Genomic DNA, 11,260 nt, shown 5'->3' with positions numbered 1-11,260 from the left:
AAGCACCAATGACCATTGCTATACAGACTCCTGACAAGGAGGAAAATAGTTGCTTACACCATTTCACACTAGAAATAGAGATCATTCAAGAGAAATATGCCATAGAATTGCTGAATGATTTTCTTTACAGTGTGAAATTTATATACAGCAGAAGTACGTATTTTAAAGATATAAAACAATGACAAAAAGTAAGCTAAAATTAAAAAAAAAAAAGTCCCCCTCCTGTATACTACATGGAATTTTGCTTTGGCACTAATTTACTTAATCAGAAAGGTCAATAAAGTAATGTTCATTTTATGCTGGAAAATCAGTGTGTCTGTCATTCCATGTTGCAACCTTTCCACATTTCAGCCAGCACTGGCCTGTGTCAGGCTCATATAGTATTGAATTTATTTTGACAAATTCTAATGTTGTCCAAACCACCAGGGGTACTTAACTTAGCTACTAATACCCAAAGTAATAAAGGCTGTTCTTCAGCATAGAGTATATATGATCTTTATTAAACTTGATGCCTAACCAATGTGTTACTTGGTGAAATGAAACTCTGTTATATATAATGCATATTCACACACATATATTCAAACATATACACATGCACACTTTTATTTGTAGATAACAGTATATTCATTTCTTCCCAAGGAAAAGTAGGAGTCATGACAGATTATTTTTCTAGAAATTGCTAAATTCAGCTCTCAGAGAAATTTGTTGCTTTTTCCTCAGTACTACAGATTACAAACTACTCCAAGCATGAGCAACTCCAGAAGGGTGTACTTAGAAAGAATATTTTATCATCCAATTTCTCAGTTGTTTAGGGTACTGGAAGGAGTGAGGTGACAAAGAACTTTCAGAAGTGTTGAAGCAGCTTCACCCTCTAAGGAGTTTTTTTACACCCAGGAGGTGAGTACATTACCTATAGATACTTGTGACTATGAGTTTGTTTCCACCTCATTCTGGAGCTAATATAATGCAGACTTACTGTGGGGGGAAAACCTTAGAAATGATAAAGCAAACAAGTGACAGTAGTGATTTGCCTGCAGCATCTAGTGCTGAAATCCTACCATCCACTTGCACAAAGACCCTCTTGTGCTTTCTCATCTACCTGAAATTTTTTATTCATATAAGAAATAGAATGATGTCTCTGGCAATGTAATCTAGCCCTTACTCAGAGGAAAATAAGATGACTTTCTGACCTTAGCCCTGTTTCTTCCAACTAGTAAATGGCCAGATGCCACCCAGACACTGATGCTAGAGAAAGGGCTGACAAGCTCCCTCAGACCTATGGTGGGTGGATCAGAGCCAACCGATGATATCTGCAGTGAGCCCAATGGCAATTTTTAGTGATTGTAATGAGCTTTGAACTAACTTTAAGGCAGATTTTGAAATACAATTAGCGTAGTAGAGATGTAATCATAAGGAAGCTTGGCACAGCAATCAGCTACTGAGACATAGGCAGAATAGCCACATGTACTTGGAAGGCCTTGGATTTGCCTCCTAGATGGTGTGCAATGTACCTCAAGGCTTTAGTGCTGTTTCACAGCAGTTTGTGTCTCAGGTGCAGCTGTCAGTAACACAATTGCAGGCTTCTACCACCTTATCTGGAAGCTTTTATTTTCAGTGACTTTGAGGCCTGCTAGCATTTTTCTTGATGCGTGTTGTCCAGTTTTTCACACCTCTTCAGTCAGAATTTTGGGCAAGTCTGATGAAGAGTCAGAGTAAAATTAATTGCTTTATTCAAATGATTGAAATGAAAATAAGAATATCTTTACTGCCTCTAGTCTATGAAAATGACTTGAAATTCTAAGGAGACTATTTTTATACAAACTTAGCTTCGAAGAATTCTCTACCTTCTTATTCCATAGAGGCTTCCATAGAGGCTCACAGAAGCTCTGTTCATTTTGCTCAGATTCTGAGAAATATAAAGATTTCTTAGATTCTACAGATCCATGCAATTCACATGGCTGACCTATGCTTCATTTCATTCACAAAGCAGTCAATACCAGTACAAGGAAAGTCTTAATGTTCAAAGAAGGTCATAGCATTTTCAAAGGTGTCCAAATAGTCATCCTTTTGGTTCTCCCACAAACTTAACAGATTATACTGGATAAAAAAATAAGGGAGCTCCATCATTTCTGAAGCTGGGACCTAGCAATTTCCCACCCATAGCAGTCAGCAATTTATTTCATATTCTAAGCATACATTTAGCACCTGACAAGATACTTAGCAAAGAAATGCTAGGATTAGAAATTCACAATACAATGGGATATAGAAGAGAATTACAGGGCTCTTTGTGCATATATTATGATGCTGTCTTTAATTATACAACCAAGTCCACTCCCAGGACCACTGACACATTCAGTGCACAAGACAGACTGTGCTCACAAAATGAGCAGTCATACAGTATTTCATTTTCTTCTCATCATTTAATATATGGCCCCATGCCTAATTTTCTGCACACCATCCAAACCTTGCACTGAATACATAATTATTCATTTTCTAATGGGTTTTTCCCTGGTGTTTTTTTTTCACAGTATCCTAGTTATTAACAGAAATTAATGAATTTATCTTCATAATGTCCCTGTAGTATCATTCTCCCCATTTTACAGATAGGGAATTGTCAAAAGTGCCGGCTAATTTGGGGTAGTAATTTGAGATGCCTGAGGTCTGATTTTTCAGAATATGTAGCAGTCTATGCGCTGAGAGTAGTGTTTGTATTTATCTTAGTGGCTGCAATGAAAGCTCAGCGATTCTTCAAGACAGACTGCAGAATCTCAAAATATACATCCAAAATATGGGGAAACAGAGAATTTGTATGATTTTCCTAGAAAATCTCTGACAATGGAAGATGGATTCTGGTTTTGCAGATACAACTACTACTATGACAATCCTTTTTGATTTTTCTCATGCAATGCACACTGCCAAAGGATCTAGTCATCTTCAGGCTTGACACAAACCTTATTCACTTCTATACTGTTCATCCTCTACTTCTAATGAAGTGAGAGTCTTGTGATCTTTCATTTCAGCCCTCAGACATTTTCATATATTAATTTAATTTAACAGTATTTGAACATTTTCTAACTTGAACAGAGCCCATAGGTGCACGTTTGCCCACACAAACAAACTCACTGAAGCAGAATTGAGGTTGGGGGGGTGTGCAGAGCAGGGGTTTTTTGGTTGCTTGTTTGTTTGTTTGTTGTTTTTTAATTTAAAGTACAGTGGAAAGTGGAATGAGAAAATTCTGTGTGAACCTCCCACTAGAGGGGGATGGAGGAACACATTTGACCAGTAACTTCGAAGTCATGTAACAGAGAGGATGTTGAGATTCAAAAAATTAATTTATACAGGTGAAATAATAAGGAGATGTGAATGTATTGGAAAAACATCAGGAAAGCTGTGGCACTCTTATTTTCCTCCTTTTCTGTGACATGTAATACATATACCTGATCAAAGTGCAGCTGTGCAGTAGCCTCATCTTTCCTTCACTGGATTTAACTGTACTCAGCTTTTCTCTACCCAAGGTCATAAGGGAAATGTGTCATAAAGGCTACAATATATTCTGTATTCCTGCTAATCCCTAGACCCAAGTCTTCCTTTCTTTATTTTTCTCTCCGCTCCCCAACTCTTGCCAATTATCACCTGCTTTCAAAGTTTCTCTTTAACACTTTTACAATCTCTTCAGCATTCAGCTCTGGACACAGGCACAAACCGGGAGACGAGTGGCTGGAGAGCAGCTCAGCAGGAAGGGACCTGGGTGTGCGTAAGAGAGCAAACTGCATTGCTGAGTGCATTAAACACAGAATAGCCTGGTCAAAAAGAGGTCAAAAGAAGTGATTCTCCATCTGTATTTAATACTGGTGTGGCCTCACCTCAAGTATTGCCTGCAGTTCTGGGCTTTGCAATATGAAAAGGACATTATGATTCTTGAAAGCACCCAGAGGAGGTCATCAAAGCTGGTAACAGGTCTGAAGGCATGTCTTGTGAGGAGAGGCTGAAGGCACTGAGCTGCCCAGTCTGGAGAGGAGGAGAAGAAGAGGTGACCTCACTGCTCCCTGAAGCACCCTGAGGAGGGGAAGCAGAGGGAGGTGCCGGGCTCTGCTCCTGGGAACCAATGGTGGGAGGAGAACTGCACTAAGCTTTGCCAGGGGAGGGTCAGGCTGGCCATTAGGAGACATTTATTTACCACGAGGTGGTCAAACACTGGAATAGAATTCCTAGAGACTTAATTCATGCCTATGGCAGCCAGTGTTCAAGAGGCATTTAAATAATGCCATTAGTAATATGCTTTAACATTTTGTTAACCCTAAAGAGATCAGGAAGTAGGACTTGATGGTCTTATATATCCAGTCCAACTGATCTATTATCTCTTAACTCTTGTCACCTTCTTTTTCACCACATCTTTCAAACACTCATTCATCCCACCTTTCCACCCCTCTCCCCATTTCCTATTCCACCTCCAAGTGCCAGTCTCCACCAGCATGCTGAAAGAGTGGGCTCAGAGTGGGTGCTGACAAGACCCGTGGCAATCGCAGGCAGAACATGAAATTCTGGGCTTGTGATGAAGCTGCTCAAGGAGTGGCAACCATGTGGGCAGGAAGGATATTATTTGATCACGAGACTTACAAAACTTTACAGAGCATATATGAGGTTTAGAGAGGTATGAGGTTTTTTAAAAAACATTTATAACTTTGCATTTGGACTGCATAGTGATTTGAATTTTAGCTAACATCAAAATTTTTGAATACCTGCTCCACTATAAACCCTCTCTAAGCATTAGCTGAGCTCCAGTAGAAATTAGATAATAAAATTTGATCATACTTTAAGTAAAACAAGACATGAAAAACATTACTGACACGTCTCCTTATATAAGTACTCAGTGATTTGTCTATTGATGACATGCTCTTAATTCTTACGTTTGAAATTGGGTTTGGCAAAATGTTCTGTGCACCTATGCTTCCTTCACACTCTCAAATACTTGTAACCTCCATAAAAATATAGTAAACTGTTTGTAAATATGTTAACTAACACCATCAGCATGTGAATATGGCCCTTACAACCAAGATATGCTTATTGTAAGAACAAGACCTAGCACTCAAGTTGCCCTGAGTGCTTTATATGCTCATTAATCTTATTTTTGACCAGAATTTTTTTTTTTAATATTTGAAAATTATTCCAGCTCTGAAGTCATGGACCAGTTTTAGGCAGCCAAAAAATGGATGCATACTCATAAAAGTAGATGTTGAGATTTTAAAATTTCTGAATAGTTATAAAAGCTTTGAAAGATAAAAAATACATTTTTTTAATAAACTAGAACAGTCCTGCCTCAAAAGAATACAAGTAGAAATAATATGGAATGTCTCAACCCACATTAAAAATATTCATATTTGGTATGCATTCATTTACTATTTTTTGTTTTCTTCTTTCAGAGAATTGTATTAAATTATAATAGTGTCTTATTTCTTGAGATCAAAATAATCTGCATTTAATATTTAACAGGGACAATTGTCCGTGTGGTCTTATATTATCTTCTTGGAACATCAAATCTTGTTTTAGATTTCTGCTAGTACACTTCTTGGTAGATTTTTCATGTTCACATGGAAAATACTGGTTGAGACGGGATGACTTTCATGTGGGGGAAGAATGAAAACACTCATACCTATAAATGAACCACTAGGAGAATCTTTGAAGATGGGATAGAAGCAAAACATGCACTATGTATAAATGATAACTTAAGAAATTCTTCCATGTGGCTGAGGGGAAGCAGTTTGTTTCTAATGAACAGACCTGATGATAGACCAAGTCTGGCTGATAAAGTCAGTAGGCTCTGTAGGGCTATGCAACTCACATTGAAGTAAACATCTACATTGAGTCCCCTAAGTGCTCTAAGTTGCTTACCCAGATATCCACTGACTGTAGAAAGAACTAGGACACCTAATTCACATTTGAAATAAAACACCAGATGTACTTGAGAAGCATGCCATTTGAGATGCCTTCTGGCATCACAGACATCACAAATGGTAGTCAGGTATGATCCAGGATATGTGGGAGAACAGTAAAATGGTCTGACAGCTTATAAGAGATTATTCTTTTACATCATTTTCTCAAAGCTTGTTGGGGACACAGATGAACAAGTCCAAGCAAGTCCTGGGCGAGGGTTGAGAAATCCTTTGTCTGAGGGACACAGATGTACAGGGCCAGGAGCAACAAGAGAGATAAGCCTCAGCTTAATGGCCAGGAAGCAGTCTTTTGTGTGGGCTTATCTCGAGGAAGATGGCCATCTCAGGAGATGCTGCACATGACTCTTACCCAAGAGCCCAGGAATGCCACATTCGCAGAAGCAGAAGGATAAAAAGGGGACCTACAACCTTTAACTTTAAGGTTTTCTTGCAACAGACTCCTCATGAAGAAGAAGGGGGTCTTCAGACATGAGAAGCTTCATGTCCTGCCCTTCTTCCTCCTGGACCTATTCTGTCGCTGCACCTTCTCGTTGCCTAAGGACAGCCATGCTGCTGTTGCTCTCCCCCAAAAGTTTCTGACAAGATTTCCTCACAACGTGATGCCTGCATACTAAAGAAGAACAAAGGATGTCTGCCATCAGATTCCTCAGTATGGAATGCCTGCATGCTGACAAACTTTCCTGGGCCTGCTACCGGAGTCCTGCTGCTTCCTCCCAGATTTGCTCTGTGACTTCTTCCTGCTACCTACTTGCTGCTCAAGGCCAGCCACTCTACTGCTGCTCTTTCCCTGCGCTTTTGCCTCGGACCATTGGGACGACATGCAGCGGGACTGCTGCTGGATCCTGGTGGTGACTATCCCTACTTTACGCAATTTTTGCTTATTTCCTATCTTTTCTATCACCCTCCTTCCCTTCCCCATCACCCTAATTCATAATAGTTACCCTCCTTTCCTTGCCCACCTCCCTGATTAGGATTTATAATAAACTGGTTGGACCAACATTTGAACTGTTGTTTCTTAGTCTCATGTCAGGTATGCAGATATCAAAGAACCTCCTCTCCCTCCCATAAATAGGAACGAGACACAGCTAGAGACCAGGCAGTACACTGTGAGCATCTTCAGTGATGCCAAAAACCCACGTGGTCAATTGAAGCATTGAAACCAGTCATAGAAACATAGAATCATAGAATCACAAGGTTGGAAACGACCAATAAGATCATCTAGTCCACCTGCCTTCTCATTACCATTGCTACCACAAGCTACTAAACCATATCTCGCAGCTCCTTGTTCAGACGCTTCTTGAACACTGCCAGGGATGGCGACTCCACAAACTCTCTGGGCAGGCCATTCCAGTGCCTGACCAGTTTTTCCTCATGTCTAACCTAAATTCCCTAAATTCAATGACTACATTTGGATACCTACAGTTTGAGGCTGAACCTGACCTGTTCCACCACCTGGCATTAGGAATAAATGTCCTTTGTCCATCATTTAATTGCTGATTATAGAAGAGTATAGATCCTTTCGAAGACCCAGGGTTCTCTGAGAAATAATTCAACATAATAAGGGGGCTTCAAGTAGCACCAATCTTATCTAAGTTTACAGCATGCATGCTCACCATACTCACCACTTAATTTATTGTCCTGATTCTACATAATGTCATTTGAGAGAGGAAGATCTCTGGAGTACAATTCACCAGACCTACTTTCATTGTTTTCTTCAGATTGAAATAAACAGTTCTTTAAAAGAGCTGGTTTCTCTGTACTGACTCTAAAGGAGGGTGGAAAAATGACGGAGTGACTAAATGTAGAGTAATATCTGCATTTCAGGTGGCCACAACTGAAAACATGAATGACACCTGCTCTGACCAGCACCCACTCTGCTGCGCTCCACTAAGGTTTTCTGAAACTGAGCCTACTTTACAGTGGCATCACTAGTCATGAGAGTGGAGAAGGAAATTTTACCAGAGCTGCATTCTTGTTGTAGCTAAAAGTCAACAGTATCAGCTCAGTAAAAAAAGCAGAGATAATTGTATTTGCCCAGTTCCAGGGCGGGCAGGGGGGAGGAGGGAAGAGGGGACGGGAGGAAGAGGGAATGGAAGGGGGCAACTTCTTCAGGGATTAAATTTTAGGGTCTAATTCATGCACAGATTTACTTACATCAAACTTTGCAATTTGCAGTGTCAGTTCTGTTCAGTATGAATATTATCTTTCGTCCTCAGCTGTCTAATATTTTTACATCCCTCCATGATATGACATGTATGCTCCTATCCTTTAGTCTATATGACCCTTTAAGGATTCTGACACTTATAAAATTAATCTACTGACGTAATCAATTGAAATTGTATGTGAAAGAACACAGGATGTTGTGATAATGATATTTTTCCAAAATACCCAAAGGCAGTTGATTCTACTGTCAACTTCAATGACAGAAACACATCTGATACCACTAAGATGTCTTCTGTGTCTTGTGTGGCCCGATAGCTTATCTGCATCTTAGAGGACATATTTCTATTAGATTTTCTAAATCATTTTGCCCTTCAGGATGACTTTGTTTATAAAGTTTCTTCTTTGTCTTCAAAGATGGAATTGTAAACTCCTCTGCAAACGCTGACTGTGAGAGTGTGTGAAAGGCATCAGTGTATTTGTATTCTCAACTCCTGCTTCTCTTAGAACTCTGAGAGTAAAATCACATCAAGACATCAGAAAATATTTTTTCTACTATTTGAGTTAGATTTACTGTAGCTTGTGTACTGTCTGTTTCTTGTCTCACCTACTTCCTTGCTTCTGTTTTAGTTCAGAATTTTGACTTCTGTAAAATATAATGCCTATAATTCTGTACCTCTTCATGGTCTTGAGCACAACTGTGTCCCACACTTTGCTGTCTGCTAAATACTGTCTTAATAAACACGATAAAAATAATTTATAACGTTCTTTTTATAGCAATAGGTTTTTATCAGCTGCTACTCTCTCCACAGCGTACCATTTCTTTCATGTGTACATGTCAAAAGAATGGATGAAACACACATCTTGCATTTACAATGAAGGGATATCTGTGCAAAAATAATTTGTTTATACAAAAAATATACAAGACTTTGACAAGCTGAAGAAATGAAGCAGCAGAAACTCAAGAAGTTCAGCAAAAGGAACTGCAAAGTCCTGCACCTGGGGTGGAACAATCCCAGGAGCTAGCCTGCAGCCAACTGTATAGAAAACAGCTTTGCAGGGAAAGCAGAGGTAGTGGACAAGATATCGAGTACGAACTAGCAATTCACTCTTGCCTCAAAGAAATCCAGTGGTCCACTGGCCTGCAACAGGGACAGGTTTGCCAGCAGTTCAAGACAGATGATTTCTCCTCTCTGTTCAGCCCTGGTGAGAAACATCTGTAGTGCTCAGATTGCTGTAGGACTTTGCACTGCAAGACAGGCATGGACATACTGGAGACAGTGAGAGGTCACAAAGATGATCAAGGGACGGGGGAGCCTTTCAAACAGAGACAGACTGAGAGAGCTGGGACTGCTCAGCCTGAAGAGAAGAGTCAGGGGAATCTTGTCCTTGTGTATAAATACCTGAAGGGAAAGAGTAAAGAAGATGGAACTACACTGTGCTCATTGTAGCCCAGTGACAGGAAAAGAGGCAGTGATTACATACTGAAACACAGGAAATTCCATTTAAAACAATTCCATTGGGAATGTATCTATCACGGCAGGTGATCGAACACAGGAACACATTGCCTGGAGAAGCTGGGAGTGGAGTATCTTTTCTGGTGCTCAAAATCAGACAGGATCTCGACCTGGGCAACCTGTTGTTGATGACCCTGCCCTGGGTTGGATTAGATGACTTCCAGAGGTGCTTTCCTGGCTCAGTCACTCTATGACTTTGTATGGAACAGTGATTGTTCCTGCAGTTAAACAAGTCCGTAAGTCTGAAAACAAAATATTCTTTGCCTATTTGCTGAAGGAGATAGAAAGGAAGAGGAACTTAATCTTTGATATTTTTTTTCAGGTTTTGTTATTCTCTAGCAATGATTGCCTACATGTCCTGCCTAAACAACACCTGAAAGTCTATAATAAAATTAAAATTATATCAGCTAATGGAAGATACCAGTATTGTATTGATTACAGATTTTCTGACTGTGGTACAGTTAATGTACTTGTGGTAAAAAAAATCACAGAAGTTCATATAGGCAAGATTTTTAGTCATCATTTCTAAAAATTTCCTTTCAATCAGATTGCTTTTTCTTTTCTTAAAAGAGTAATTTCAAATATTTCTAAGAAATTCCCTGTAACTATATAAGCAGCATTGGAAGAAAAGGTCATGTCAGTTCTCTGCCTTTCAACCCCTTTGGTTTCACAGTTTGAAAGAGTCACAACAAAACATCTTGCAACAGAACAAATAACTGGATATTTTTTCAGCATTCAAAAGATATTACATTCTCAGATGAGTATGTGGAAATACTTCCAAATTCTCAGGTTCTTATTTGACATTCAAGAGACCCGAGTACTGAGTGGTTGCAATATTTCTTTGCTTGCTTTTGCATCAAACCAAATGGTTCTGAAAGAGGTTGATACATAATATTTAAGGTAAAGCCTTATTATTTGAAACACATTGTTCTCTTCTCTGGGCTTTGTTTCTTCAAGATATAGTGCTTTAATATGCCCATTTTCTCTCCATTCCCTTGAATTCAGTGCTGATGACAGTCTTCCCACTACTTCCCTACTTTCCATTAGTCCCACACTAGCAAAAGCAGCATTGCAGTCAGGCTGTAAGCTTTGAAAACAACTGTGATTTGACTAGTTTCAACACAGGAGATGGTGTGACCACACAATTGTGAGTTTAATCAAAATTAAGAGGAATTGCAGAGTCTCCTTTGTCTGCCTCTATGACCTCTTGTTATCGATAAATATCAATTGATGGTGCTACCTGTTTTAGTCCAAGAGGGTGTAACTCTTTGAGACTTCTCTGATGTGGAGATCTTCTCCAGTACCTAGGTGTTCAAATCCTTTATGTTGTTGATTGTGATCTAACATCTTCTGCAAAATAGCAAAATAGCATGCAAGTGACATGAGACTTTGCACGCACCCTGATACCATGAGCGATAACTTTGTTCTCAATCATCTTATAGACCTTTTGTTTACTGATGTTCTTTGTACTGAAGTTCAAATATTTTTGAATAAAGATTAATGAGGAAAAATTGCACGAGAAGGCCCCCATCTCAGCCTCAGTCCTTTTATGAATAACATCTGCAGAACATAATGCGAAACAAAAACATCTGTTTCCACTAGCTTTGCCATTCTGAGCCTTTCTAGAGTCTC

This window comes from Centrocercus urophasianus, unplaced genomic scaffold, assembly GCF_019232065.1.
Source record: "Centrocercus urophasianus isolate 14NV4802_14NV808 unplaced genomic scaffold, USGS_Curo_1.0 seq_12, whole genome shotgun sequence".
NCBI lineage: Eukaryota > Metazoa > Chordata > Aves > Galliformes > Phasianidae > Centrocercus > Centrocercus urophasianus.
This window is presented reverse-complemented; position numbering follows the sequence as displayed.